The following is a 25,007-nucleotide window of genomic DNA, read 5'->3' as shown; positions in this document are numbered from 1 at the left end:
CTGCAGCTTTAGGGGGTCACAAAAAAGCAGGTATCTCTCTCACTCTAGCCTAACATACTCCCCTCTTTTTGTTGTCTGCCCTTCCAGCAACACAGGGGCCACCTGGATGGTATGGATGCGGCTGCTGCAAACTTCCCCTCCATCAAGGCAACAGCTTTCAGCTCAGTTCTCACCAGGGGAGAGAGAGCAAATGAGATCCAAACGACAAAAACAATAGTCTAGGCTGTTTGACAAGGGCAGGGCACAAAAAGGGCAGGCAGCTGGTGAGCTCTGTTACCTCATTTAATCTCCATAGCCCTGAAGAGGAGGGTTGTATTTTTATTCTCATTTTACAGATGAGGAAATTGAGCCCCAGAGCAGTGAGGGGACTTGTTCAAAGTCACTCAGCCACTTGGTAGCAGAGCCAGGATTAGAGCCCCAGGTCCTGACAGCCAGTTCAGTACCTTTTCCACAGCTTCCCTCTCCCCTTCATTCACTTAGTGAATGTTTATTGATGCTTCCAAACACTGGGGGTACAAAAATGAATAAAACAGAGTGCTTAACATTGAGTCTGGAGCCCATAGAGGAGGGGCCAACAAAGGAATAAATAATTATAGGCTTGTAAGTGCTATAATAGAAAAATTGACAAAGTTCTATGTGAGCGCCCAAAACAGTGATGATCTCTGCCCACCTGCAGGTGAGTAAAGACTTCCTAAAGGTGGTGACATTTGGGTGGCCCAAACCTATATACGCCTGATTTAAATATATGGCCTGTTTATTTCTATTTCCCAAATCTGTATGATTAGCTCCAAGCCTGAAAAAGTTTCACTGAAAGCTGAACCAAAAATCAGGTCACCAAAGAGTCCCTCATCATCTTTAATCAGACTCTGCAACAACTTCCTTATAATCTCCCTGCCTTGCCTCCTCCAGTCCATACTCTACACAGAACGATGGTTCTAAATAAAAAAAGTGATCATATTACTCCCTTGCATAAACCCTGCCTTAATTCCTTCTGCCTTCAGGCTAAACTTTAAGTCTCAGCCTGGCATTCAAGGCTTTGATGACCTAGCCCCTGCCTACATCTTGGGTCTCTTCCCACACAGTTTTTTCCTGTCACTCCTAAGACTAGTCGTACTGCAGTCCTCAAAACAGTAGAAATTTGTCCTCAAAAATATACTCCACTGTTAAGGGGCAAACTCCCAGTTATACGCATCTGGTCTCTCAGACTCTGCTCAGGCAGCCACCTGAACCAGCCTCTGCACAGCCCTTGGCGCACCATGTTCAAAGGGTCTGTTTCCAGGCGCCTGGGTGGCTCAGTTGTCGGGCGTCTGCCTTCGGCTCAGGTCATGATCCCAGGGTCCTGGGATCGAGCCCCGCATCGGGCTCCCTGCTCGGTGGGAAGCCTGCTCCTCCCTCTCCCACTCCCCCTGCTTGTGTTCCTGCTCTCACTATCTCTCTGTCAAATAAATAAAATCTTAAAAAAAAAAAAAAAAAAGTGTCTGTTTCCAGGTCTCTCTCTCCCCCATGATGACGGATTTCCTCATGGATAGAGACCATGTTCTTGAATCATTAGTGCCCAGCATCAGGTCTGGCACACAGTGGGTAGCCAGTGAATGTTCTTTGAGCAAATAAAAGTTGTAAGGAGAAACTAAACTCTCCAAGAAGGTTCTGGGGCAGTTTAAGCTCAGGTTACCCTGATAATCGTTTCTGTAGGTCTTCAGCTGATTCCTGTTTATTTAAGAGGACAAAAAGAAAATAAAAAAACTGTACAGTTTTTGGTTACAGAAATGCAAGGGACAGACAGTGACCCTTCTGTCCTGCTGGCTGCCTCTAGGGTCCTTCATCACAGACCCTGAGTTCCGCTGCCTTTCTATTTTATCAGCTGTGAATTGTTTGCAAAATTCCAAGCCACTTGTAGGAAATTCAGGAAAACTCAGCAGCGAGAGGAGAAGCTGGTTTCATTTTCCAGCCCAGCTCATTTCTGAAATGTAACACCATATAGGGTTTTAAAGTATGCTCACTTCCTGTGGTCATTATTTCAATAGTTTGGAACAATTTGCAGTTCGTGCCTCCGTTCTGGAATGTACAATAATTACCCTATAATTCCATAGGTCTCAAATCTGAACTGTCTTACATGTTTTGTTGTGACAGGGCAAAATCAGTGCAGTTCCTGTTTTAGACATTTTGGTTTAAAATTTTTTTAAAAAACAATAGCATTGTCCCTGCTTCTGTGAACAATAAAATCGCAAGCATCCTTCAGAAATATTTTATAAAATCAGTATGTTAAAACAAGGCCTCCTGCCTCCTCCTCCCACCTCCCGCCCCCCACACACATTTGCAGGGGCATCATTCCTGAAATGTGGGGAAATGATGCAACCTCTGGGGCTTAAGAATCACCATTTGAATAAGTAAAGTACAAGTATAGAATGTGAAAGACCTGGTCATTTTTATCTTCAGCTCTGAGAATTTGAAAAATGATACATTCACAATGATGTTCTTTTAATTCAAGAGTAGGGACTACCTTGTGTTCTGCTCATCTTATGCTTCTTGCAAAGGAGGCACTCAGTGAAGATCACTATTATTCCCTTTGGATCCTGTTTCTCCCCTCTTAGTACCAATGTGTGAAATTCTAAATTATGTAATTTAGGGCTAAGTAAAGTCACCCAAGGTGCTGGGAATATATATTCAAAGCAACATCTTTTCATATTGTAAACAAAAAATGTAATTGGTCATCACATATATCAAATATGTAATATGATAGTTGCCCTTAAAGTAGATTTATCAAATGTTAAAAGTAGAAGGAAAGAACAGTCCAAAATGACAAGCCTTTTCAGTTCAGTTCAACCTGAGCCCCTTCCACAGGCTAGACCTTGTGCTGAGTGCTCATAAAACACTATTCCTGTCCTTCATGAGCCCACCACCTAGTAAGGGAGACTTAGATGAACAAGCAATAACAGTTTCTGACCCCTGTGCTTTCAAACTGACGAACTCCCTGAGGTCTTAAGATCAGGGCAAGATAGCACCCTTTATTCATCCTTTCCACCAGGTTTCCTTTCAAACAAATTTACTCTGTTTCCTAGCCTCTTCCTGACCTCCTGGACTGCTGAATCTCAACCTCACACTCCTCATTGATTCTGTTCCTGCAGCATTGACTGCTGGCTTGTGTTGCCGAACCATGACTCAAAGGTGTCCCTTGTCTTCCATCCATCCACGAACAGTTATCCCTTGACCACCCCTTTGGTCTAAAGGTACTGACACTGACATTCCTTTCTGTCCTTAGGAGAACAGATCCATGGAGAAGGCCCAATGCAGTTCTTGGAAACAAGATCCATGAGGTCATTCGGGCAAAGAATTCCAAGAGCGTGATTGAGAAGAGGGAAGCCAGAGGGCTCTGGATGGATGAGTTCCCTTGACTCCACTGATTTCTCATCCTCTGAGGAGAGGTGGGCTCAGAGCCCTTTAGACCGTGTGCTGGGCCCCTCTTTCCCAGGTCTAATAGGGGCTGCTTATATGAATTCCTTGTTTGTTTAAGCAGGTTCCAACTAGATACTTGCAACCCAAGAATCCTAACTAAGGCCACTACCTTTACCCTCTGAACTATTGTCCAGTTTTTTCACTCTTTCCCAAAGGGCCCGTAAAAGTGCCTGAGAGGGCTTCCTCAAGAACCCTAGTGCTTATTGTGTGGGCCAGAAATAGGCAAGCAGCTTTTTTCACAGGTTCTCCCTGCAGTGGTAAATTATTTTGATCAATCACTGTGACTTTCCTCTCCCTCTTTCAGGCTATACATTATACTTCCAATTAGCTATTTTGAGTTTAATGGGCAGCCCCAAATCCTAAAACAGCATTTTATTTCATTCTTGCATCTTCTAGCACCACCCTCAACATCATATTAGAGTTTATGGGCCTTGCCTCCCATCTGATTTGGGAGTCCTCCAAAATGGGAAGGGTGTTCAAATGCTAGGCAGCCAAAAATGTCAGATGTTCTGTATAACCCCATTAATCAGGACTTGAAGCCATCTCCTTTGGAGGATGCTCTGGTCCTCTCCCTTGGGAAGCTTAGAGCATTTTCTCTGGGGACAACCCCCGTACACATACACTTGGCTTGGGTCCTGCCAATCACTCCTCTCCCCAATTCTGCATTCACAATTAGGGTAGTAATGATTTGCTCTGGACCATACAGTCAAATGCCACCATAAGCGTGGTATCTAAGGCTTCCTGCTAGACCTGTCTCAGAGCCTGACTTTCAGAGGCCTATGAGTATAGCTAGTGAAGAGAAATCACCAGCATGCTCACAGACCTATAGTAGCCAGTTATGAGAAGCAACTAGCCTAGCCCTGGGAAACATAGGAGCACCTGAGGTGTAGTCTAGTACCTGACACAGCTGGTCTGTCTCAGAACTTACCTATGATTTCCTTCTTTTGATCCAGGAACTCTTTTTTTTAATAGTGTTGTACCTCACTGTTGGACAAAGTAATTTGGCACCCCTGGAAGCAAAGTTAACAAAAACTATAAACTTTTCCTCTTCTTCATTTTTCTAATGTAGCACCTACTCTGGATGCCCTCAAAATTGTTATCAGTGCGGGTGAGCAATTGCTAGGACAAGCCTGAACTAAGTAGCTCATCAAGGTTACCAAGGCCATGAACTCCAGAAAAGGGTCAAGGGAGTGAGGGAATTGACTTCCTTCTGGATTTTAAGCTAACTTCTGAATTGGTGCTCTGGGTCTATCTTGATAATGCCAAGTTAGAAAACAAAAAATGTTTCCAAAGTGGGATGCCTGGGTGGCTCAATAGGTTAAGTGTCTGCCTTCAGCTCAGGTCATGATCCTAGGGTCCTGGGATCAAGTCCCACATCAGGCTCCTTGCTCAACGGGGAGCCTGCATCTCCCTCTGCCCCTCCCCCTCCTTGTGCTTTCTCTCTCTCTCCCCCCAATAAAGAAATAAAATATTTTTTAAAAAAGTTTCCAATGTAATCCTGGAAGAGTTTTTCATAAACATAAACATTATGAATATTTCTACGTTTCCATATTTGATAGGGTGGGACTAGTTATTAACAATGGATATCTTCTGGGGCGCCTGGGTGGCTCAGTTGTTAAGGGTCTGCCTTTGGCTCAGGTCATGATCCCAGGGTCCTGGGATTGAGCCCCAAATCAGGCTCCTTGCTCGGCGGGAAGCCTGCTTCTCCCTCTCCCACTCCCCCTGCTTGTGTTCCCTCTCTCGTTGCGTCTTTCTCTGTCAAATAAATAAATAAAATCTTAAAAAGAAAATGCATATCTTCTGTGTTTACCCCCTGTGTGATATTACATGTCATCACCTTTTATTGAGATCAAACAAAATTACTCAAGTTCTAAAATCTCCCACATGGTCTAGTATCACCATTGTATTAGTGTGACTTTTTTAGTTATAAATGACAGAAAATGAACTTAAGCCAAATAAAAGGGTGGTCTTACTTGACACACAGCTAAGTAGAGGTGCTCAAACAATGTTAGCAGGAACCAGATTCATTCTCAGTTCTCCTTCCCTCTGATGTTTCCCCAGGTGGTGACAAGGACAGTCTCCAGCAGCTGCAGGCTACATTCTACCTGCATAGCAACTCCATCAAGCAGAGTGCAAGTTTCTCCACATAATTGCAGAAAAATTCTGGGGGTTGAGTCTCACTGGCCTAGCTGGGGTCACATGCTCACCCCTGAGCCAATCACTGAGTCCAGTGAGATGGAATGTTCTAATTGTACAGGCCTAGGTCATGTGGCACCCTTGGAAGTAGAGTATGGGGTCATGCACCCAAGCTACATAGATTGAGAATTCGGGAGGGGCAGTTTCTCAGAAACAATCCGGGCAGACAAAAAAACACTTTCACTACTCTTGAAGAGCCATTGTTCATGCTTTTCCAAGGTTTTGGAGAATTTACATATGTATGTATATATATATAATGACTATATAAATATTATATATAAATGAATAAATAAAACACTTCCAGATAAATTCACATGACCAATCACTTTGTCCAGTAATCTCTGAACAGTAACAGGGGTCCTGAAACCCCCATCCCTTCATATTGTTAGATCTACACAAGACAGATAAAATCCACCCTGTTTATGTCCTCTGCGGTCTAGGGACTTTATAATACCTGCTCTGACATCCAATGCTGGAAACAACCGACTCTATAGGAAGTGGCTAAGCCATCCTGTATAAGGAACACAGTGTGCTGGACTATTTTGGACTGTCTATTCAGAGCCAGGAAATCTACACAAACCCAGATCCAACCTGATTTTTTTTCTTCTCTATCACAAAAGGGAATCTATGGGATATGAAACCCAGAGATGGTGCAGTTAATCAGTAGGTCTTCAAAGTGATCTAAAAAATCATCCATCTCAGATAATATAGACTTCCTGCACTGTTTTCTAAAGGGCCTGGGTTTCCAACTTCAAGCTTATGTTGCTTATCCTAAGCCCAGTCATTCCTCATTCTTAGAGAAAACTATTCCTGGTTTTCGTCTTTCCATGACACCTTCTCTTTCTACTTTTGAATTTGGGGAATCTTCAAAATTAAAGCTTTAAGGTAGAAGACCCAGAGTGGAAACAGAGAGGGTGGGAATTTTTAGCTCTTCCTTGCCTTGATTTTCCTGGCAAAAGATACCTGGTATCTTTTCTCACACTCTCTGATAGAGCAGAGGGAAAAAACCTGAGCACACCTGTGGTTATAAATCCTGCAGAAGCGCCTGGACGGCTCAGTCGGTTAAGTGTCTGACTCTTGATTTCAGCTCAGGTTGTGAGATCAAGCCCCACATCGAGACCTACATCCAGCCCTTCATTGAGCCCTGCGTTGGGCTCCATGCTGGTCATGGAGCCTGCTTAAGATTCTCTCTCTCCAGGGCGCCTGGGTGGCTCAGTTACTGAGCGTCTGCCTTCGGCTCAGGTCATGATCCCAGGGTCCTGGGATTGAGTCCCGCATCGGGCTCCCTGCTCAGTGGGAAGCCTGCTTCTCCCTCTCCCTCTGCCCCTGCTTGTGTTCCCTCTCTCGCTGTCTCTCTCTGTCAAATAAATAAATAAAATCTTAAAAAAAAAAAAAAGATTCTCTCTCTCCCTCTCCCTCTGCCTCTCCTCTCTTTCTCTCTCTCTCTCTCCCTCTCAAATAAGTAGTTAGATAGATAGATATTAAGCCCTCCAAACTGCTAATTTGGTCAGAACATTCAACACTCAACCAACTGACACCGAAGCCTTGGTAGCCTTGAAAACTTCCTTTGTCACTCAGAGGGTCTGCTTTCACTTCTCCACATGTGGTCTCCACCACTCACAGCGTCTCAGTAGACTGCCCAACCAAGAGCACACTTTCCTCATGCCAGGGGTGGCCTTCCTCAAAAATACTCCCAACTTTTGGATTCTCATAAATCTCTATATTAACTGAGTGGCCTTTCCTTTCACCTGTCTCCAGTCATTAGGCCAATAATTCTGGTGGCAGCTGGGGCTCTTTTCATATAGGAGAACTTCTAACCCTATCCAAGACTGAAACTCTGTTCCCTGTTATTTCCCTGAGACTGCAGGCTACTTCACATCTTTAGCAAACTAAAGAGCTATAATCTTACGCCTCCTAAAGACCTCTTTATCTGCTCGAGGACCTAACAGAAGTTCGCACGGCTTCTTCAATTTCAGGTTTTTCACAGTTCCTTCGAATCTCATAATTCATGGAGGCTTCTAGAAGTCTATTATCTACCTCCCTGTGCAATTTTCAAATGTTATCTTGGCCACTGTCCTAAATATTTTAGTTGGCTTTATTTCTAGTTGTAGTGATGAGTCCATGGTACAGATATAAACGTAACTAAGATATAAAGATACACAGGTCCAGATACACAGCATGTAGAAATCCCAGATAGAACGCCCAAAACATAACCCACATGTCCTCAGGTGCATTTGCCCGTATGAAATGAGATTATATTATTTAATAACCTTCTTATAGCAAGTTATTCTAGCACGAGCACCCATTTGCCTACTTATAAGAATTAACCCTACCTCAAAATGTCTCTCAGCTATTTCTGAGAGTCTCTCCAGGGCCTCTTGAGTCTTCGAGAATAAGTTCAAAGACTGGTCATCTTGCCACCATATTTTCAGCTTTGGTGGCAGATGACTCCCAGGAGCTGGCACTCCCAGGAGTTTTACTGCATCTCCAACAGGGGCCACAAGCAGCAACCCACTCTGGCCTCCAGGAGAGATGCCTCATTCTGTCATGGCTGTTCCCACCTTTGCTGGCAGGACTAGAATCTGCCCTCTTGAGGCTGGTGTGACTTACAACTGCTGTGCCGAGGCCACCTGCCTTCCTCTTTCTCTCCTTCCTGTGAGGGTAGTGTCCCAAGATCTGAATCATTCAGCCTTACTGCCCCTGATGTCTCATTAGAATTGGATGTGGGCACGTTCTGCATGGAGCACTGGGTGTTATACGCAAACAATGAATCATGGAACACTACATCAAAAACTAATGGTGTAATGTATGGTGATTAAAATAACATAATAAAAAAATAAAAAATAAAAAAAATAAAAGAATTGGATGTGGGAGTTGAAGAGGAAGGAAGAACGAGGGCTATCTGTGCTCCCCTACAGCTCAGTCCTCACAGAGTGCACTCTCACTACTTTGCAATTACTCCATCACGTGTCTGTTTTTCTCTCCAGACCACAAACTCCTCATTTATCACAGTGCATGCCTTCTATTAGGCTCCTAGTCAGTGCTCATTGACTGAATAGTATACTATTCAGCTGTACGTGCAGAGTACTGTGAGGCCACAGAGGAAGAAACAATTAGCTTTCCCTGGAGAGGATGCAAAAAGCAGTACTTAAGGTCTGATCTTGAAGGATAAATAAGAGTTCACCAAGAAGATGAGGAAAAGTAAGAGTAGAAGCAAAGGTGCTCTAAGCCAACATACAGCATATCAAACAAGACAGAAGTTTCTTTTTCTGTCATGTAACAGTCCAGAGGTAAGCAAGTAGTCCAGGGCAGATAGGAGGCTCTCTCCACACACCCAGCTTAAACTCAGGGAAATCCTATTACTCAGAGGAAGGAGAGAATGGTTACAGCCAGACATGCCGGCTTGAGGGGACAGACTATGCAAATGTCAGGAAAAGAACAGCTTGTTTGGAGAACAGAAAAGTTCAGAATGCCTGGAAAATAGAGTGTGAGGGGCAGACCAGTGGGAGATGAGGAGGAGGCACAGTGGGGGCTTGATTATAAAGGTCCCCCATCTATCTCTTGCCTCGTCTTCTTACCCATCTCCCTACACACACTCACACCTTTGCATCATCAACTTTGGGCTTCCACCTGTCAGGATCAGATAGGCCACAGGGCCCTCTCTGTAGAATATTCTTTATCCCAGATCTTCACTATAACTTCTCCTCATTCAGGTCTCAGCTCAAATGTTACCTCCTCAAAGTGGCCCTCCATGATTTTGCTAGCCAAAGTAGTCCCCTCCACATCAACTTTTATTCCAGCACCTATTTTTTTTTTTTTTTACTACTAGCACTTACCACAACCTGAAATAATGTTGCTTACATGTTTTTTATTGACTATATCTCGAGGTAGAAAGTAAATTCTAGGGGTGCCTGGGTGGCTCAGTCAGTTAAGCATCTGCCTTTGGGCTCCCTGCTCAGCGGGGAATCTGCTTCTCCCTCTCCATCTGCTTCTCCACCTGCTCATGCTCTCTCTCACTCTCTTTCTCTCTCTCAAATAAAAAATAAATAAATAAAAATAAATTTTAAAAAAGAAAGTAAATTTTAGGGGCACCTGGTGGCTCAGAAGTTTAAGTGTCTGCCTTCAGCTCAGGTCATGATCCCAGGGTCCTGGGATCTAGCCCCGCATCAGGCCCCTTGCTCAGCGGAGAGCCTGCTTCTCCCTCTGCCTGCTACTCCCCCTGCTCGTGCTCGTTCTCTCACTCGATCTCTCTCTCTCTCTCAAATAAGTAAAATCTTAAAAAAAAAAAAAGTAAATTCTGTGAAGTCAGATGTTCAGATGTAAATTCTGTGAAGTCAGATGTTCAGAGGTATAGTTTGTATTTCTGTATAACCAATACCTAGAACACTGCTCCATAAATGTTTATCGAATGCACTTAGTTCTTTTTAATTGTGACCTAGAGAAGCTATGGAATTTGCTGGAAGCCATGGGTGTTTCAGCGTTCTCTCAGCACCCTCACACATCTGAGTCATCAACTCTGCCACCCCTCCAACTTTGTTACAAGATTTCCACCAAAATGTAAGTCTTGGGTTTTAAATATTTCACAATCTTGGATGTGTTCAGCATGCCAGAACACTTATTGGACACATAATCATTCCAAAAGAATTCACCTTTAGGAGTTTTATTTAAAATGTGCGATTAGACAGTATGGTATTAGCAAAATTAGCATTGACATATAGATCAATGGAACACAACTGTGATCCCAGAAATAGTCCCACACATATAAGCTCATTGATTTTTGACAAAAGTGCAAAGGCAATTCAATGGAGAAAGGATAGTCTTTTCAATAAATGGTGCTAAAACAATTAGATGTCAACATTAAAAAAAAGAGCCCCAACATATACCTCATACCTTATATAAAAATTAACTCAAAATGGATCATAGACCTAAATGTAAAACCTAAAAATATAACGTTTCTAGAAGAAAGCATAGGAGAAAATCTTTGTGACCTTGGGTTAGGCAAAGACTTCTCAGAAATGACATAGAAGTACAATCTATAGGGGCGCCTGGTTGTCTCAGTGGGTTAAGTGTCTGACTCTTGAATTCAACTCAGATCATGATCCCAGGGTCATGGGATCGAGCCCTGCATTGGGCTCTGCGCTCAGTGGGAAGTCAGCTTGAGATTCGTTCTCTCTCTCTCTTTCTCTCTCTCCCTTTGCCCCTCCCCCAGCTCGCCCATGCTCTCTCTCAATAAAGTAAGTAAATAAATCCTTTTTTTTTTTTTTTAAGTACAATCCAGGGGCAACTGGGTGGCTCAGTGGTTGGGTGTCTGCCTTCGGCTCAGGTCATGATCCCAGAGTCCTGGGATGGAGCCCCTCGTCGGGCTCTCTGTTCAGCGGGAGCCTGCTTCTCCCTCTGCCTCTCCCCGCCCCACTTGTGCGGTCTCTCTTTCTTTCTGTCTCGCTCACTCTTGCTCTATCTCAAATAAATAAATAAAATCCAAAAAAAAAGGAAAAAGTACAATCCAGGCACACCTGTGTGGCTCAGTTGGTTAAGCGTCTGCCTTCAGCTCAGGTCATGATCCCAGGGTCCTGGAATGGAGCCCTACGTCAGGCTCTCTGCTCAGTGGGGAGCCTGCTTCTCCCTCTCCCTATGCCTGCCGCTCCCCATGCTTGTATTCTCTCTCTCTGTATCTCTGTCAAATAAACAAATAAAACATTTTAAAAAAAACTAAAAAAATTTTAAAAGTACAATCCATAAAATTAAAAAATTGATAAACTAGACTTCCTAAAATTAAAAGGTTCTGCTTGCAAAAGATACTGTTAAGAGAATAAAAGAAAAGCTATGGACTGAGAGAAAATATTGGCAAATCACTTATCCAACAAAGGTCTTGTATCTAGAGTATATAAAAAACTTAGATAAAACAAACCACTTCATTAAAAAATGGGCCAAAAATATGAACACTTCACCAAAGAAGACATACAGGTAGCACATAAAATGATGCTCAACACCATTAACCATTAGAGAAATGCAAATTAAAACCACAATGAGACACCACCACACACCTATTAGAGTGGCCAACAACCAAACAAACCAATCAACCAACCCTGATAATACTGAGTGCTGGTAAGAATGTGGAGCAGATGAAACTCTGAACCATGGCTGGTGGGAATTCAAAATGGTACAGTCACTTTGGAAAAGCTTAGCAGTTTACTATAAAATTAAACATACAATTACCATATGATCCTAGGTGTTTACCTAAGAAAAATGAAGACTTACATTCACACAAAAGCCTGCACACAAATATTTAAAGCAGCTTCATCCATAATCACAAAAAAACTGGAAACAACGTAAACACCTTTTAACTGGTGAGTGGACAAACTGTGGTATATCCATATAATTGAATACTACTCAGCAATAAAAAGGAATAAATTAGTGATACACTTAACAACATGAATGAAGGTCAAATGCATTATGCTGGGTAAAAGAAGCCAAACTCGAAAGGAGACTGGCTGTACGATTCCATTTATATGTTGTTCAGAAAAATACAAAATTATAGGAACAGAAAATAATAACTACAATGAACTGGGAGGGAGGGAGGTGCTGACTATCAAACGATAGTATGAGAGAGACTTTTTTTTGAACAATAGAACTGTTCCTTATCTCGAGAGCTTGTTTAGAGGTGTTAGCGGAGAGCGCAGTTCCTAGCACACACTTGACCAAAGATCTGTCCTCCTCTATTGGGGGAAGGTTGTCCTCTTTGACAGAGTTCGAGCAGCTTCAGGAGGGACGCACATGGAGCGGTGAGGGAGGAAGGGGATACCCGCCTAGCTAGCCAGATCGGCCACATCAACCCTTGTGATGAATGCGGTGACAGATGTCGCAGCCAGATTGCCCTCACATCCAAGAACTGTTCTGTATCTTGACTGTAGTGGTGGTTAAATGACTGTATACAATTATTTAAACCAGTGGTTCTCAATTGGGAGCAATTCTGGTCCTTAGGAGACATTTGGCAATGTCTAGAAACAGTTTTACTTATCACAACTCAAAGGGAGATCGGATGCTATTGGCACCTTTGGGTAGAGGCCAGGGATGCTGCTAAAGATTCTACAATGCAACAGGACAGCCCCTACAGCCAAGAATTATCTGGCCCCAAATGTCAATAGTGCCAAGGCTGAGAAACCCGGTCTAAGCCAGAGGTCAGAAAGTATAGCCCAAGGGCTAAATTCAGCCCACCACCTGTCTTTGTACAATCCACAGGCTAAGAATAGTTTTTAGATTTTTTTAACGATCGGGAGAAAAATCAAAAGACTAGTTCATGAAAATTATATTAATTCAAATTTCAGTGTCCATAAATAAAGTCATGCTTATTTATTTATGTATTATCAGCAGATGTTCTGGCATTCCAAAAGTAAAGTTGAGTATTTACGACAGAGACTATATATCCACAAAGCCTAAAATACTTACTACTTAGCTCTTTACAGTTAAGTTTGCTAACCTGTCTAAACCATGGAAATATACACACACAAAAAACAGTAGGTTTTACTTACATAAAATTTGTAAGTGAGTTTAAAAATGTGAAATTATAAGATGCCTACACTGATTTCGTAGGAGTCGTGCTAACACTCATTTCTGTAAATGTGCATGTCCTTTCTGGTTTTTCTGATAGAAAATAAATAGTGAGTAATAGGAATTTATCACTGACTGGGTTCTGATGTGAAATTTTCCTATTAAAAAAAAATCATATGCAACATCTCTGACCATGAAGAATCTCATTTAGCTTCCTGGACACAGAGACAGTTCTCCAGAGAAGACATCTGTGATGAAGCAGCTAATACCCAGTGCACTTGTCATCAGATCAGTAACGGGGTCTGACTGGGTCTCTCTGACCGTGACTGCTCCTGGACTGAATGGGGCATTTATCACACTGTCTCGGGCAAACCAGCTGACCATCATGCACATGGGCCCAAGAGCCTGTGAATTAGCTCCTGTCCATTAGCTCCTGTCCAAACACTCTGGCCCTAGTACTGTAGTCACGTTATCAGTCCCCTCCAGACCCTGGAAGCGTGATCAGGCATGAGCTCCCTGTCTCCTACCATCCCTCATCTCCTCTTGGACCAACTGTCAGTTAATTAGCTAATGTGGGTAAAAATGCTCGTAGCTGAAAAATGTTCAGCTGGGCTATTATGATAATCATCTGCTGGATCCCCTCCCTCCAAATCCCTCCACCCCAAAGTCAGCCCACAGGACTCCTTGCTGTCTGCAGATAGGAAAACTCTGGAGGAGGTCATTGAGTGGTCACCCATGTTTAAGGCCGGAGCCCCCCTAGCCGCCTGATGCTATGCCAACTGGCATTATAAATCCTGAAGCCCAGCGTCTGGATTGGCTTTCCTTATTTAAAGGGCACCTGGGTGGCTCAGTCAGTTAAGTGTCTGCCTTTGGCTCAGGTCATGATCTCAGGGTCCTGGAACTGAGTCCCACATCATAGGGCTCTCTGCTCAGCGGGAAGCCTGCTTCTCCCGCTCCCTCTGCCTGTTGCTCTGTGCTCTCTCTCTCTCTGCCAAATAAATAAAATCTTAAAAAAAAAAAAAAAAAGCAACATGGCAGATCTAGGATTCCCCCAAATTATCGAATTTTGGGTGATCTTTCATTTCTTTCTTCAGCTAGGTAGATCATTTAGAAAGTCAAAATAGCCTTTTGAAAAGATTATGTGGGAATCATAGCATTATCCGCTCCAAGTTTACAGAGCTTTAAGCCTGACATTCCTAGGGCCAAAACTCAATTCTCCACCTCTCAATTCAAGCCATTTTGAGAAATCCCTGTTCAGAAAGTTGATCCCTGAAGGACAGGGTGATGGCTAGAGTGCCCCAACCTGCTGAAGTTTTGTGCAGTTATCAAATGCCAAAACAGGAAGGTGTCTAGGGCAGACACATACTCCTATCTATCTCCCCATTCTGAAAGGTCTTTCTGTGGGATGGGACTGAAAATAGCTGACCTCAATTGCCCAAAGCCCAATTTCAGAAGAGTTAACAGCACAATTTCATTGTAGCCATATTTGGCCAATTCCTATATGTTCCCTGATGATCCTTAGAGAGCAGTTAGAGGATCCTGTTTCTCCTTGCATCTCTATCATCCTTCTTCTCCATCTCCATTCCTAAAGTCCCATCAATTCTCACCAAGGCAGCTGTTACAGCCTCTTTCCCGGGTCCCTGCTCCCATCCTGTGTCCCTGCTGACTCCAAGCTCTCCTCCTCTATAGCCAGACAGATCATCCCCAAACACAATTGTGACCGTATCACTCCCTGCCCAAAAATATTTAATGGCTCCCTATCATTGACAGAGTAAGTCCAAACTCCCTAACTAGACAATCAAGTCCCTTCCAAATTTTGTCCCCACTTTTCAACCTTCCAACACACTCTGCTTGTACCATATCAGGCCATTCCCCCTTCCCCCACCTGTGACTTGGATGTGCCAGCCTCTGTGCCCATGCTCACACCTTTTTCTTCCTTCTGGAATGCCCTTTCCACCTCTTCTGCATCCATGAAAAATCTTTCTTCAAGAGTTAGCCCAAATTCCACCTCCTCCAGGAAGCCTTCTATGAACTCACCTCTGAACTGCCAGAGCCCTTTGTTAGTTATTCTCTTGGGCCTGCTTTGCTTTCTATGGTGGCTATTAAGGTACAGATGTACTTTCCCCCATGGGACAATAGGCATATTTTTAAAAAGCCCTATAACCTAGTGTAGTATATAGTAGGTGCTGGTAATCATTAGTGACTGACGAACAAACTGTGGCAGAAGATATAGGCCAGTAGACTAAAAAGAGCATGAATCAGAGGAAGGGAACTAGGTTGGAAGGAGAAGCACAAGTCAACCAAAAAAAAAATGGCCAACATGGTTGAAGACTTAGCTGTCATCTTAATAACAATAGCTTGCAAGGCCTGAGAATTGTGCTAAGCATTATCCCATTTATTCATCACAACCAGTCTAAAACACAGATACTATTGTCATCAACATTTTTCAGATGAGAAACTGAGGCTCAAAGAGGGTGAATTCATTCTTTCAGCCACTAGCCTCCTTATTGGTCTTTAAATACATCCCATATACTCCCACTTCTGAGTCTTTACACCTGCTCTACCCTCTGCCTGAAACATTCTTTCCCCAAGTACAGGCAGGGCTTGCTTCCTCCCTTCTTGTAAGTCTCTGCTCAAATATCACTCTACCAATGAGTTCTCTTCTGGCCACCCTATATAAAATGGCAAATAATCCCCCGGTCAGGGGCAAAGCCCAGATTTAAAACCAGTTCTGACTCCAAAGCCAGATGACAAAGCTATAGTCATGTAGGTGAAAGGGACTAGAAATGCCCATCACAGTGATGAGATTGGTCAGGCTAGGGTCTCAATGCCCATCCCTGGAATTGAGTGGGGTGGGAGGGGAGGCCCATTTGAACCACATGGATCAAAATGGAGGAGGGATGTTCCCCAACAAAAAACTGAAAAACAAAACAAAACAAAACAAAACAAAACCCTGGGAGACTGCAACCCAAAGGAAGAGAGAATTCCAGGCAGGTAAAAACAATAGATGTTCAGAACAATAGCCAAACCCTGCCAATTTAGTGAAGGAGACAGTCTAATCTACTGATTAATTCTGATCAATTCACCAGTCAGACTGGACCAAATCATCAACCTAGTAGACCCATGTTGCTCTGGCCTCCAAGAAACTACTCATCAGCACCAAAAAAATGAGATTCCATTTTTTACTTATCAAATTAGCAAGAATTTTATTTTTATTTATTTTTATTTTTTTATTTTTTATTTTTTTTCTAAAGATTTTATTTATTTATTTGACAGAGAGAGAGACAGCGAGAGGGAACACAAGCAGGGGGAGTGGGGGAGGGAGAAGCAGGCTTCCTGCGGAGCAGGGAGCCCGATGCGCGGCTCGATCCCAGGACCCTGGGATCATGACCCGAGCCGAAAGCAGACGCTCAATGACTGAGCCACCCAGGCGCCCCAAGAATTTTATTTTATTTTTAAAGGTTTTTATTTATTTGAGAGAGCAAGAATGGTGGGGGGGCTAGAGGGAGAGGGAGAAGCAGACTCCCCGCAGAGCTGGGAGCCCAAGGTGGGGCTTGATCCCAGGACCCTGAGACCATGACCTGAGCTGAAGGCAGATGTTTAACCGGCTGAGCCACTGAGGTGCCCCAAGATTTTTTTTTTTAATGTTAATACCTCTATCAGGGTGATGGAGTATAATTGGTAGAACCTTTCTTTCTGGAAAGCATTTTGGAAATACATATCTAGATCTGAAAAAATATTTTGATACTCTGACTCAGTAATTCCTCTTCTAGAAAAACTTGTAAAAAAAATAATCCAAAATATGGGCAAAGATTTAGGTACCAAGCGGGCGCCCAGGTGGCTCAGCCAGTTGAGCAGCTGACTTGATTTCGGCTCAGGTCATGATCTCAGTGTTCTGGGATAAGCCCCATGCCAGGCTCTGGACTTAGCGGGGAGGCTGCTTCAGGATTCTCTCTCCCTCTGCCCCTCCCCCTACTTGTGCACACACTCTCTCTCTCTCAAATAGATAATTTTTTTAAAATATTTTATTTATTTATTTGACAGAGAGAGACACAGCGAGAGAGGGAACACAAGCAGGGGGAGTGGGAGGAGAAGCAGGCTTCCCGCCGAGCAGGGAGCCCGATGTGGGGCTCGATCCCAGGACCCTGGGATCATGACCTGAGCCGAAGGCAGACGCTTAACGACTGAGCCACCCAGGCGCCCCTAAATTTTTTTTTTAAAAAGATTTAGGCACCAAGGTTTTCAGCACAGAGTTTTTATAATAGCAAAAAGAAGAGAAAAGAAAAACGGAAAAGAAGGAGGAAAGAAAGAAAATTTATATGTATAAGGATTAGGGTTTGGTAAAATAAAATATAGTAACTCCCTACAGAAGATTATGCAGTCATTAAATTAAATGATACGGGATAGTTCATATCAATTTGTTGAGTAAGAGAGCATGATACAAAACTCTCTACATAGTATATTAACCATGTAAAAGAAAGCCACATATGCCCAGAAATGAAAAAGATAAATATATAAAAAATGCTAGTAGCATTTACCTCTCCTTGATGGATGCTTTATATAGTTTTTCTTCTTGCATATATTTTCCACAATGAGCAAATATTACTTAAACATTGTTTTGCAAGTAACCCCTTTTAGCTCCTAAGAATTTGGCTACTCATTTACCATCTCAGCCATTTAGACACCTGGCGAGAAACAGCTGGTGGGTGACACAAGAAGGTTAGCAACATTTTCTGTGTCTTACAACTTCTCCCCAATCATTCACAGAAAGAGCAGTTTTTCTTGCATTTTGCCAGTCCACCCTTAGAAAGAATCCATCACTTCCTCACATGATGCCTCTTTTTTTTTAAAGTAAAACAAAACCTGGGAACGGACCATAAACTTGTGCTGAACCCTGATATGAAAATGGGTAGGTCTTGGGCGTCCAGCTGTCAGTGGAGTGACAGGACAGAGGGGATGCCCAGGCTGATGGGGGCCAGAGACAGGTAAAAGTGCCCCACCGCAGGCCTGAAATGCCTGCAAGAATTCCAGCCTGCCACTTTCTGGGTTCTGTGGACACATTCTGCCTAGAGGCCCCTCAGAAGCCAAGGTCTCCCTCACTGCAGGCAATGGCGGATTGCCAACGATTGCTGGCCTGGGAGACAGAAAACAAGATTATGCTTCTATGACAACACAAACAGCACCACCTCCAGGAAGCTTGCCTTGCCTCCTTCCCTGGTCCCCACCAGCCCTCCAGATTACATTTCTCCCCCAAGGAGCCACAGCCCTGGGTACTTTCCTTGCCCGTCTTGGAGCAAATGTCACCAGTGATGATGTGGCAGCCAGTACTATGAGAAGACATCCCACAGACCTTGGTTCCCTCCCTGGCTCTGCCACTCACTTCCTGAACCTCAGTTTCCTCAGCTGTAAAATGGAGACAGTAAGCAGCACAGAGAACTGCCCCCATTCGGGGACCTGACAACCCTATCCTCAAGCTCCTGTAACACGATTGTACCCAAAGAAACTGCTGGGCAGCCCAGAGCCACAAAAGAATACTCACTAGGCCCAGCCCAGTGGTGGCAGCAACCCCCCCCCCCCCCGGCCTCCCCACCCAGACCTCCAGCCAGCCGCAGCCAGGGAACAGACAGCTAGCAGTGGCTAATGATACCTCTCCCATCTTCTGGACAGAGTAATTGCCAGGTGGGATGGCAGGACCCCAATTATTGAGGGTCTGTCCAGGGGTGTGGTCACAGGCATGTCCAAAACTGAATTCAGCTTCCCCTCAAATGTGTTACCCTTCCTGCTCCCCGTCTCAGAGAATAGCACCACCCCGGGGTGGGGTGGGGGGAACCTAAGTTGGAAACCAGGATATGGTCCTCACATCTCCTTGTCTCTCATTCAATCCATCTGTCACCAAGTCCTGCCATTTCTCCCTCTCAGATCCATCCATTTCTTTCCATCCCAGGGCTGCCGCTGTAGTTCATGCCACTATCCACCTCTTCACAGGTCTCCTGGCCTCCACACTGCCTCACAGGGAGCCTCTCTCCTCCTGCCGCTGCTGAAGACCCCCAATAGCTCTCAGAAAACCAGCCTCAGTAACTTTAAGCTCCCCACCTTGCTCCAGTTTGGTCCCAGCTTACCGTTCTAACCTCATCTCCATTCAGTAGTTTCCCCCAATTCACTGTCCTGTTTCTCACGAGCCTGTTTTTGCTCATGTCATTCCCTGTCATTAATGTCCTTCTCTTCCTCCCTTTTTTTTTCTTCCTCCCTTTTCCACTGACTAGTTCCTTTTCATATTTCAAGACTTAGCTCAGATTTCCATTCTTCCAGAAGGCTTTTTGCTCCCCCATTCCCCACACACAATCCCAATCAAACCAAGTGTCCTCACTGTTGTCATTTACTGTGAGCACTGTTCCAAGGACCTCTGATGCTTTAACCCATTCAGTCTTCACACCAAACCCTGTGCCTAGGTTCCCCTATTATTACTATCTTCAGATAAGAAAACTAAGGCTTGCGGAAGTTAAAGCAACATTTCCAGGGCCAAATCAGTGGTTTAGCAATGCTGAAACCAGGTCTATTTTTTTTCCCCAATAAAAAGACCTGCATTGTTCTTTTCTGACTGTGAAAGTACCAAGAAAAAAGTAAGAATCACTCTTCTTTTTGTCAGTTTGGTGAATACCCTTAGTCTGGCATGCAGTAGGCACTCAGTAAGTGCCATTTCTCTATGCCTATATATACATGCCGATTTGGAGAGCATTTTATATAAACTGCTCACACCAGTCCTGCAGTTTCCTGAATCTGGAGCTCCTGGGAGTACACCGAGCACCCCCACTCCAGCATCCATCCTGTCCCTAGTAGTGTCAGCCTGACAGGCCTCTGAGGTGTAACTACAGCTTGGTTTCCCTGCGAGATGAGGACAGGGATCGGTGGAATTTGTTCTCAATGCATAAACCACAACTGTACAAGAGACCAGACACCAGAGACCTGGCGAGGTGCGGAGCCGCGCTCAGGCTGGGGGTGGCCCCTCCTAGGCCGGGGGATTCCCCCTCGATCCACCCTCCAACGCTGTCCAGCCCTACACCTTCTAATCTTTCTATCAAAACCTCCGGCGCCGGACCTGGAGACCAGAGTCCCTACCTGCCCAAGGTGCCCCTACCCACACACTCCCAGTCAGGCTCTCGGGGGCTACCACTCGGCGTCTCGGGTCTTACACACCTCGGCTTCCGGCTCCCCACCCCGCGCCCCGCCCCCCTCGTGCTGTTAATTACAGCCCCGCCCCCAGGCCTACGGCCCGGGCCGCCCCATTCCCGGGCTCCCTCCCGCACCGCGCCTGCGGGCTGCGGCCGCCGCAGCCGCTCGCTGGGAAAGTACCGTCCCCGCCCCCCGCCCCGTTCAAGGCCCTGGCGCCCTTGGGTCAGGGCGGGAGGAGGCCCTTCCAGACAAGGGCTGGCGCCGGGTGCGTCGCACTTTACGGAAAGGAAGCCCGAGAATAAATCCGGAGCGGATTTGCATCACAGCAGCAGGGGAGGGCTCGCAGCCACCGAAGTTCCAAAGCGGAGGATGTCCCCGTCCTGTCCCGGACCAGTGGCGGGTTCAGAAGCAGTGGGGGAGTGGGAGGGAAGCTGCTTCAAGGGAGGAGGTGTGCGCACTGGCCGTGAAACGGGGCGGGAAGCCAGCTAGCAGGGAGTAATCTCTTCTCTTCCCCTTGCCTGGGCGGACCTCAGCCCGGGCCTGGGTCCTCGTCCAGGGAAGTGGGGACCGAGGTTTCCTGTGCATGTGTGTAACTTGGACTAAAGGAAACAGCCCTGGCCCGGGGGTGGGAGAGCTTAGCAGTCCCCAGCCATACTGCTAAGAATCTCCTGAGATCCCCCCTACCACCCGCTGGGGCCCTTCTACCCCTGTGGCCTGCACCTGTGTGACTACTGTGCTCTCACAGGGCAGTCAGTTCTGACCTCAAGTCCTAGCCCGGGCTTAGACTGCTGCCCATCAGACTTCCACTCCACCCACACGGGCCAGTCTTTGCAGGGCAATTCATTCATGTCCTTCAGTGAGGCAGCTCATGTCTCAGCCAGAAAGTCTTTTACCCCTTTATATCAGCTAAAATGTTGCTCCCTCTTTTAAGCCCAGCTCCAAAACCACCTATACATCTTCAGTGAAGCCTGGAGGGGTCCGTGCCCCCGCCTTTCTAAGCCCCCAGTGTCCCAAGTCTGAACCTCTTTTTTAACCCTGACACTTCTCTTGGTGTATCTACCAAGCCTGTTTTCTCCATCAGGCTGCAAGTTTTTAAGAACAAGATTCAGCTGTGTCCTCAGTGCCAAGGGGAGTGCCAGGCACTTGGTGGGGACAGCATTGGCAGCTGTGTGATCTTTGGCAGGTCCTGCTCCCTTTCTGGACTTCAAACTCCTCCCTCACCCTCACATGAAGCATTTGGATGAGATGGCCCCCAGGGTTGCCTCCCTCTCTACCCTGTGAGCCAGTGACTTACTGGATCTCCAAGCCTCCTGTGATGACCCACCTTGGGAAGGGCAGAAGTCAGCGTTCCATTTGAAATCCTTCCACTCCACTGAGTCAGTTAACAGAGGCAACTGTGCAAGGTTGCTGAGGCTTAGGGATCCAAAAGGTTCCTAGAGGTGAGTCTAGTGCCAACACACCATGATGCTTTCCCACCTGGAAAGTCCCCTGTGACCAGGTTCCAGAGCCCTGAAAACGAGTTTCGTTGGGGGCTGGGGGAAGGGTGGTTAGGCGATCCCAGAAAGTGAAGAAGCCCCCATTCCCCACCCCTCCCCAACACAGACACACTCTCTCCACGAGCAGTGGCAGCAGCCCCTCAAGCCCCTGAAGACCAGCTCAGGACCACCCCACTCTCCACTCCGACCCTACATATACCCACCCCCCAGTCCAGCTTTCTCCCATCTGAACTGAGAACACCCAGAGTTCCCAATAGGAAGAGACTCAGTTCAGCTTTTCTCACAGCACAGACTGTCAGCCCCTATCCCACACTTCCCTAAATGGAACTCCTTACCTACCTAGGGCCAGCCACACGGACTACTGCTCCCTGAAATTCCCATCCATGGGTTTTCATTTGACCTGTTGAAGCCACATGGATTAATGCTAATCTGAAACCATAGCCCTCAGATTAAGACAGACCTCGCTGAGATTCCAGTTCTCTCTAGTCGGATGACCTTGGGCATGTTGTTTATCCTCCCTGAGCCTCAGTTCCTTCATCCATAAAATGGGAGCAATGATTTATATACACAGGGTGGTTGTGGGCATCATGTAAGAGTTATAAAACACCCATCATGGGGCGCCTGGGGGGCTCTTTGGTTAAGCGTCTGCCTTCAGCTCAGGTCATGATCCCAGGGTCCTGGGATCAAGCCCCGCATCGGGCTCCCTGCTCAGTGGGAAGCCAGCTTCTCCCTCTCCCACTCCCCCTGCTTGCGTTCCCTCTCTCGCTGTGTCTCTGTCAAATAAATAAAATCTTAAAAATAAATAAATATAAGTAAATAAAATACCTGTCACATAGGGATGTCAAATGTGAGCAGTATTTATACTCCCTATTCCCTCCATTCTCCCCTGAAGCTGCCTGACACTTTTTCTGGAAGCTGAGCACGGAGACGTCTGAAAGGGAACTGATCTGGACAAAACCAGGAATATAAAATACTAAAACCTGCGCTTAGGACCCAATTATCGACTTCAAAAGAAAGCAAAGGAGGTTTGAGGCTTAGGGAGGGGACATGATTTGCCAAAGCTCACACAGCAGATGGAGGTGGGGAGACTGGCAGGCAAGCAGGGAGAGGGAGGCAAATGAGGATGTGGGTAGGGGTCAGGGCTGAGGTGTTGAGCTAAATCCAAGGACAGGCGGCCGAGCAAGAGGATCTCCAGCTGACATTGCCCCATTCCCCATGCCCAGAAGAGCTTGGCATTTGCCTCTCTCTGGAACTGCTTCTCCTGGGTTCCTGAGTTTGCAGTAGTTTCCCAGAAATGCTAGGTAAATATCCCTGTTGTTTACTGAGTAACCAACCCCATAATCAGGCATGAATCCCCATACCAAGTGCTGCCTCAAGTTTGGCTCCTTTTGTAGAGATGCCCTTCCCAGGCACCACCCCAGGCAGATGCTCTCCACAAGGTCCCTTACCAAGGCCTTGCTAGGGGCTCCGCACCCCAGCCCACAGCATGGCTTTGTTGGTCACAGCTCAGTATCCTCTTTGGAGAGTCTGCTCTTCCCAGCAGCCCCAAGAAATTGTGGTATACAGAATATTTTCTACTTGGTACTTTCCTTCCCAAAAAAGCCAGGTGTGGCTTGCTGTTCCAATGTGATAAGGAGTCTTACTAACCTTCGAAAATGTCCTGGGCTGGTGTTAAACCCAATCATGGAGAAATCGGGAGGCATTGTGGCTGGTGTATTAGGCTACTTGATAATCTTTTCTTTAGGCTATGTTTTCTTTGTCTATAGTTCCCCTCTCTGTGCCCCCTTCCTGCCACCCCACTCCCCTCATCCTTAGAAACCAAGAATGTGTCCTCATGGAAGATGTCTGTCCTCTGTTTGGTTTGTTGCAGGCTTCTTAATTTATCCTAAGCTCATGTGTCCTGAGCTCTCTGCCTCCTCCTTAGTGTTCATGCATGAACTCCTTTGCCCATCCCCAAAGCCCATCCTCTAGTTTAGACATCCACCTGAAGGTGAAGACTTCACTAATTGATTTCTCAAGACTTCTCTATTTGAGGATACTCTAACCTTGTGATCTGGGAATCAGTGTTGCCAGAATTCTGTATTTCTGACTCTGTAACTCAGATTTCACCATGCTAGAATTCTGTGATGCTAAGATTCCATGACTATGGATTCTATGCATTTAGAATTTTATGGGTTTTGTGTTTTCATGAATTTATCACCGACTTAGTGACTATAACCAGGACTCACTTGTCCTGGGTTTTTGTGTTTGTTTTCCAGAGGAAGTAAGTCTCAGCTCTGGGCTCTCTTCTCTGAATTCGCTGAAGGCACAGGAAGATTGTTGGATAGGTAAAGGGTAACATTCCCACTTCCCCTGGGGCTGGAATATGCAAGGGCAGCCCTGTCCTAGGCCCCAGCGCTCAGTCCACCCCCCTCCTCCCAACCCCCTCATTTGGGCTTCAAGTATCTGATGGTAGCAGGAAAAGCAGGCTCCTGTGCAGGCCTTCCACCCAGCTTCCTTTCCTCCCAGGCCTGCCCGAGGATCCAGGGACAGAAAGTTAACTGGGAGACTGGCCCCGTCAAGTGGGCAGAGGGGGAGGGAGGGTTGAGCACAGGGCAGGGAGCCAATAGAGTAGGTATGGGAGATTCCCCAGGGAGCCCAGTAGCTTTCTCTGAAGGTGAGGAAGGAACAGAGGACGGAAGTCGGGGTGTGGGTGAGGGTACTGGTAAGGGTGGGGTGACCCATATAGCATTGTAGGGCTGGAGCTAGGCTTCCGGCGATTGACCCATTGGTGACAAGGGACCTCCAGCCTGGCGCCCTGGGGGCAGTCTGTTCCCGTCCCAACCCATTGTCCCAAACACAAACTTTGTGTTTCTCTGCCCGAGTCAGACTCCCAGGAAAACCCAGAGGGCAGGAATTGGGGATGCGGAAAGTAGTCCTCCGGCACGACTTCCTGGGAGGGCCCACTCAGGCCAAGAAAGGGGGCAGCACTTTCCAAGGATCACACTGAGGTTTGGGCAGAACAAGGACTGGAATTCCGGCCTCTTGCTTCCAGCGCAGAGCTGTTCCCCCCACACTCCAAAGGGTCCCAGTATTACAAAATGCTCCCCCAACAGGACAGCTTGGCCTGGGGCCTGGCTGGACTCTGGGTCAGAGGATGAGCCC

At 46.0% G+C, this 25,007-nt stretch overlaps 1 protein-coding gene across 1 annotated transcript in view; it reads right to left on the bottom strand.

Moving 5' to 3' along the window:
• PIK3R3 (phosphoinositide-3-kinase regulatory subunit 3) overlaps nucleotides 1-20,394 on the bottom strand; it is a 152,761-nt gene extending 132,367 nt beyond the window's left edge. Inside the window, exon 1 of the mRNA XM_036099981.2 lies at nucleotides 20,314-20,394. The gene's annotated coding sequence lies outside the window, so the exon portion shown is untranslated. The remainder of the gene's footprint in view (nucleotides 1-20,313) is intronic.
• Between the last annotated feature and the right edge of the window lie 4,613 nt (nucleotides 20,395-25,007).

The sequence above is a fragment of the Halichoerus grypus genome, chromosome 5, assembly GCF_964656455.1.
Source record: "Halichoerus grypus chromosome 5, mHalGry1.hap1.1, whole genome shotgun sequence".
In the NCBI taxonomy this organism is placed as follows: domain Eukaryota; kingdom Metazoa; phylum Chordata; class Mammalia; order Carnivora; family Phocidae; genus Halichoerus; species Halichoerus grypus.
Note: the sequence above shows the minus strand (reverse complement) of the source record. Positions and strands in the feature narration are given on the sequence as shown.